Below are 7,070 nucleotides of genomic sequence, written 5' to 3'. Positions count from 1 at the left end.
GCACTCCTTCACTTAATGATCTCATGGTCCTACAGTGAAATCAGGAACCTCATGAATAACCTGATAACTTGTTTATTGGTCAAGCTCCATTCTGGAAAATCTCTCTGAGCCCAATTAGTGGGATTTTTTTTTTAATTTTTAATTTTTATTTTATTTTATTTTAAAAGAGTGAAGCTGACTTATTCCCAGGAAGCTCTCTTGGAGTACTGTTTGTATAGGACCACCTAGGAGTGAGGCACCTGGGCCCTAGGGAAACCCACTAACTGCACTATGTATTGAATTAAGGCCTCATCCTCAGCCCAGAGAAGTCAAGTGAAAGGCTGCCATCATCTCCCAGGGTCTTTGACTCACACTCTAAGATATATTGACAAAGGTGCTATCACTTATGTGGGTGATGTGGACCCTTGGTGTTTACACAGTTGTTTCCGGGACCACACTGAAAATGTGGTTTGGCTGGGTGAGATATTGTTTCAGCACTTCCACTGGTGCTCTTGCTATGAATTCATGCACTTCAGAGAAACCAACAGTGACTGCCAGGTATCAGGACCCCAAACTCTTTACTTTATATCTAAAACCCCATTGTACCAGTTAGTTTTATTTTATGCCTGTGTTTTACTAAAATTGTCCACTTTGGAAATTTGTCAAATAAATTGTTTTCCACAATCTCTTTGGGTGTTTGTCTGACTTGACTTCCTCCCTCCCAGATCTTGATTTTACATCCTAAGAGACCTCTAAAAGCTCCTTGGGACACCACACCTCTGTGCCCTGGGGCTTGTCACAGCTTTTCACTGTGGATTCCTGCAAAGTGACTTGTTCCCCAGGCAGTGGGGACATTCAATAGGACATTGTCTCATGTCCTCCTCTTAGTCATGCTGCCTCCTGGAGCGCTGGTGACACCTCACTCACAGCTGGAAAGTCTGACGAGCAGCTCTGGGGTGGCTCTGTGGGTGGCAGCTGTTTTTGTCAGATGTCCTGCTCTCCTCTCCATGGAAAGTCAGGAAAAAATGCCTTCACATTTGCTCTAAGAAAGGCAGGTTTTGTTACAGCTCAAGAAGTACCTATTAATGGCTTGCCACAGTCCCTGGTATGAGTCAGGCATGGAGGAACATGTTAGGGACAAGCCCTTAGGCTACACATTTGTGGCTAGGGATGCCCAGCCCGCAGGATGGGCTGCTGACAGCAGGAAGGGGTGGGAAAATGGGACTTCTGCCCACCCCCTGCTGTATGTTCCCACTCACATCCCACCTGGGCCATATGCAATGCAGGGATGAACAAGGAACCTGGGGAAAGATCTCCCTGTCTTTGGGCTGGTTTACAGCTTTTTGCTAAAAATGGTTGGTGGCAGGAGGGATATTTCCTTTTTCTGTTCATTTCCCCCTCCACTCCTAACCCTGCCCTAGCATTTTACCTCTGCAGAAAGGAAAAGAAGATCCCAAACCAGCGAAAAATGCCAGGTTCTGAGCCTCGGTTCTTGAGTGTTTGTCAGCTTTCCCCATCATTTCACCATGTCATCCAGAGAAAAATCTAAATGTTCCCTTTAAATCCTAATTTGCCCAGAAGAATCACAATTTTAACCAGAACCAGGCGGCAAGTTGGCTTTCCCAGGAGACAGGGACCAGCAGGAATTTTTCCTAAGTGCCCAGCAGCTTGTATGTAGCAGTGTTGCCTTGTCTCTCCCTACTGTTGTGCACTGCTCAGGTAGGACTGTGGAAGCCCTGTCAGGTGTCTGGGACAGAGCTGGCCCCGAAATGCTGGACTTAATTTGTCTTCCATTTCTGGTGATATTCACTCCCCTCTTTTCAGTCTCAATTTTTGTGCTTCCATTACAGGGAAGGTCAAAATGCCTCTGTCTGCAGGCGTGCTTTATTAAGCTTCAGATGTTCTCCAGATGTTCTGTGAGGGGGTTTATGTAACAACAACAGAATTTAGGCCACATTTCTCTGTTTTCCTCTGACTAAATGCTCCTCATTTGAGGCAATGCTGATTCATGGCCCTTCCCATCATGGGAAGGTGATGGCTGGGGAAGGACTGGATTGCTGAGACCACTTTACCAGTGTGGTAGGACTCCTAAAACACACACTCAGCTGCTCTGGGATGATTTTGAACTGTATATTTAAGAGCCTTTCCTGTGCCTACGACTTTCCCAAGGAGCAGAGATCTGTTGCCTTGCCTCTCCTAGCTGTGACAGCCAAATAACTGAGTGTTCAAATGCCTCCTGCTCCTCTGTGGTTTGGGGCTTGCTTTAGCTCATATTTCCAAGCATTAGTTTAAGATATGCATTATTTAGTCCAATTGCATGGGTTTTCCCCTTAAAATAAATAGCATTTTATAAGAACGAATCGTGGACAAACAGTAAAGACTGTAACCTATTAAGAAATACTGAAATCTGATGTTGACACACAGAATTCATTCTCACCAAGCTCAAGGCCATAGAGGAAGACCATTCCCTCCCTGCCCCCGGCACACACTACTGTCATCATCACCCTCCCTCTCCAGGTAAAGGATTTAGGAAGCTGATGGCCTCCCATAATGTTGCACAGGATGAAACAGTATCACCAAAGCATGGTGCAGCTTTGAGAGACTGGCATGTAACAATTTTAATTTTTGCTAATTCCCACCCATAATTAGGTCACTTCAATTTTAGAGACCAATGTAATAATGGGACAAAATAAGTTGTTATGATCTGGCTAGTCTGAGAAGACTTTAAATCGACAAAAAATTATTTTTTATAACTACGATTAACAGTGCCTTCCCTGGTTGTCCCTAGGTACACCCACAGGCAAACATAGATAGTCTACCAGGGTCTTGCCCCTCAAAATTTCTCCTCATTTTTTTTAGGGAATTCAGGCTGGATCCACAGTGTCTGTTTCCTATGCTTTTACACAGAAAATGTATATTGCATTAGCGGAGATTCTGGAGGATATCTGGTAGGAGGGGGACTGCAGCCAGGTGGGCCTCACAAGAAAGGTGAGATGTACTTCTGAACACAGTAAGGGGCCCTGTTGAATTTCTGTTTCCTTATTTTTCTTGTTTCTTTTGGTTTCTTACAGGTGTGGGCATCCCTATCACGCATGGAAACTACAGAGGTGCTCCCAGGAGCACACTGTGGCAGTGACACAGCCCTCCCCCTGAGGGCTGGGAATGCATGGAATGATTTATTCCCCCCGAAGTATTGCTCAGCCCTTCCACCTGCTCATGGCCTCTGCAGAGCAGTGCTCCTGGTCCCATCCATCTCCGCAGACACCAGCAGGAAACACTTCTCAGCTTTATCATCCCTGTGAAAATGTTGGCATTTAACATCCAAGTTGTGAACTAAACAAGAATGCAGCTGGGGTGCCTCTTCTTGATGGTAATATTTTTAAAAGGAAAAACTGAAAGAAATAGCAGAAGCTAGAGGCAAAGCAGACCCTTCCTACCCTTTACCACGTACATCTAGAGAAATTTTTTTCTTTTTTCTTCACTTTTGGTTATGGCACTTTATAGAATCATAGAATCATAAGACAGCTTTGGTTGGATGGGACTCTGGAAATTATTTTGTTCCAAAGCCCTGCTGTGGGCAAGGACACCTCCTACTAGACCAGGTTGCTCCAAGCCCTGTCCAACACTTCCAGGGATGGGGTGTAAATAACTCTTCTTCTTTGTTCTGGATGCCTCTAAAGATCTTGGGAGATAAACTGTTTCTGGAGATGAATTTCCTAGAGGGGAAAAACCATGCAAGAAACTTTGAGGGCCATCTATTGTTACAAGATATTCTGACTTGACTGCACAAAGCTATTGCAGTCTTAATACAGCCACAAACTTCATCCTCTAAGAACTTTATTTTTCCCATAATCCAGTGGCCACATAAAAGGTGCTGCCTCATCAAACTCAGGTTTCTTTAGTCAGCAAGAATAAGGCATAAGGAGGTCATTAAGCCCATTTTCTACCTTTATGGTATGTTTTACCCCACACAGAGGTCATGTTCCTCCTTCCCTTCTGAAGGTGTTTATGACCTGAGGTCCCTTACTTGTACTTTTTTTTTCTCTCATGATCTGACACTCTGTTCTTGTTTTAGGTGTCAGAAGCCTGCAGGAGCACAACAAGGTCAGGCTATGGCAGAAAGTCCAAAGGCTTGTTCCTTGATATTGAGACCTCTACCCATCATAAAGTTGGTGCTAGCACATGGCAAAGCCATTCCATGCAGCAGATTAAAAACCCAAACTAGACTTCTGGCAAGAAAAACCTCAAGACAATTTGTTTTGCACAGTTGTCCTGGAGACTGGGAAGGGATTAAGTCACAAATTGTCTGTGCACAGGCACCTTTGAGGAAGGCAACCTCTGTTTTATATGTGGATTGGTAGAACTCAGCTGGAATTATCCTTAAGCTTCTGCCAGCTGGCAACAAATAATTTTTGAAGCTGAAATTTGATCCATTATCCTAGAAAATATGAGACTCAGAGAGAGCTCCCAGTCACAGAGGCGAACCTGGGAGAGGCTTGACAAGAGGAAATAAATGGCATCCTTCTGCAGAATCAAGCTGAGGAGGAGAGACAGCCTGCCAGACTTCATGGTGCCCACATCCCTCACATGTGCCCTTCCTGGAAGAGGTTGGATGGGGCTTGGAGAAACCTGGTCTGGTGGAAGGTGCCCCCGCTTGTGTCACAGGGGGTTGGAACAAGATGAGCTTTAAGGTCCCTTCCAATCCAAACCTTGGAGCTGGACCTTTCTCAGGATCATCCCTGCATATGTTTCATTTTTTCCTTTCATTGAGGATGCTCCCTGCTGTCTGCCATGCAAAAATCACTAGAAATTGGTAGTTTAATTGCTAATCTCTCCTTGCCCTTTGCATGAGGGGTGATGCTCTTTGTCGTCCTTCCTGCTTTCCAGAAACTAGCTTTTCTTGACTTAGGAGTGGGGGGATTAACTCCTACTGGAACATTAAACCTCAGGTGCTGCTGCTCACCAGAAGGGGAATTCTAAGGTTGCCCCCTTCTGCTTTTCTCTGTCTTTCTTTTCGTCTGTCCTCACAACCAAATCCCATTCCCCTCAACTAGCATTTTTCGTGGCTTAAGAGAAAGCAAGCAGGGCAGGAATCAGCTGGAATAGCCTATGCCCCCACAGTTTTCAGTCCCCAAAGCAGGGGGGAAGGCCTATGTGTCAGAGCCTGGTTGTTGTTTAATTCCTGGCTTGGCTTTAGAAAGCAGTTAGAACCTTCATAAACGTGGAAGTGCTGGTCTATAACCTCTGAAATCCCTGCAAATCCCTCTCTTGCTCCCAAAGAATCCAAACCCTCAGGAGCCACAACATGTCTGCTCTTTCACCCGACTCTTGCTTACTTATGCATAAATAGGAATACTTCTCTGTATTTCTGATAGCACCACCAGTAGTAAGGTTATCCCTGCACACAGCCTCATGTTTTGGTTAACATGGGAGCTGAACACAGTTGTACGTGGTGTTTTCCATGGGGCTTGAAATCCCCGAGATTTTTCAAGGCAGCTTGTAAATCCAGCATGCTGCTTTACTGAAGCAAGCCTATCCCAGTTAAATCCTGGGCCATGAGCTGCACACTGCAGTTTTTCCTGGCTGCAAGAGCCAGAAGCATTGGGCACGTACTGAACAGGACACAGCCGAGGGCGGCTGGATGAGCCCCATCTGGAGCTCCTCAGCTCTTTTGAAAAGTGTGTCAAAAGGGGTCTGGCATGCAGGGGAAATGAGAACATGTGGCAGATTACTGTGCCTGAAACCAGCCGTCCCCACAGCAGCCTGGGATGTGCCTTGAGGTGCCGCAGGGTGCTGCTGGAAGTACCAGGAACAGGCTGGCCTTGCACAGGGTTCCCTCTGTAGCAGCCCGGGGCCTCACAGCTGCTGGGGAATGTACAAAGGGACTCCAACATGGGAAAGGGGAGACTGAGGAGAACCTGAGGTCACTTGGTTTGTTCAGCTGGAGAAGAGGAGACCGAGGGGTCACCTTGCTGGGATCTGAAGCATCCTCATCAGGGGCAGTGGAGGGGCAGCATCCATCTCAGTGGTCAGTGACAGGACTGAGGGAACAGCTAGAGCTGTGTCTGCAAAGTTTTAGGTTGGATATCAGGAAAAGGTTCTTCTCCCAGAGGTGCTGGGGCACTGACCAGGCTCCCTGGGGAATGATCACAGCCCTAAGGCTGATGATCACAGACCCCAAGGAGTGTTTGGACAATGCTCCCAGGCACATGGTGGGATTGTTGGGGTGTCTGTGCAGGGCCAGGGATTGAACTCAATGATCCTTGTGGGTCCCTTCCATTCAGGATATTCTGTGGTTCTGTGACTCTGTGATTCTATTAAACACAAATTGAGTGGTTCCACTCCTCATAGTCACAAGGAGATTTGGGATTTCCTGTGAATTCAGGGTTCCTTGGTTTTACACTGTATGGTTTTTTTGCAGGGCCTGGGAAGGCCCTTATTGATGTGGCAAGACGTGGCCAAAAATCACTCTGATGGAGATGCTCCATGACTGAATGGTGAGTCAGCCATGGCATAATCCAGCCATTGCCATATCCCAGGACCTGTCTCACATACTTTAAACAAGGTAGTTGACAAAGATATTTGAGTAATACTTTTTGTGATGTCTGGTGGATTAATAGGTAAAGACAAGAGCTGGAAAAATATTTTGGGAGATATTTTGTTGGTGGGGTGCTGCAAACCAAAGAAATTAGCAGCTTGCCCAAGACCAAGACTGTGGGAGACATGGGAACAGAACCTATCTTCTTTGATTCCTGTATGCAACAGATTCTGTGAAAGCAGGGCCAAGAAATAAACATGTTGAGAGTAAAATTGTCCAGAGCTGTATCAGACAGGTCAGAGGGTGACAAACTGGTCCGTACAAGTCACCAGTTTAAAGGAGGCCCTGGTGGCTGTTTCTGAAGTGAATGGTTCCTTAGGATCCCAAAAGTTCACACCCCCCTTCAACTCTTGCAGAGTGTTATGTATTAGGAAAAAATATTGGGAAGAAGTTCTTTACTCAGAGGGTGGAGAGGCCCTGGCACAGGCTGTCCCAGGAATCTGTGGCTGCCTCTGGATCCCTGGAAGTGTTCAGGGCCAGGCTGGATGGGTCT

Source organism: Melozone crissalis, unplaced genomic scaffold (genome assembly GCF_028551555.1).
Source record: "Melozone crissalis strain CALT ecotype California unplaced genomic scaffold, PUWL_Pcris_2 ptg000023l_1, whole genome shotgun sequence".
NCBI classification, from domain to species: domain Eukaryota; kingdom Metazoa; phylum Chordata; class Aves; order Passeriformes; family Passerellidae; genus Melozone; species Melozone crissalis.
This window is presented reverse-complemented; position numbering follows the sequence as displayed.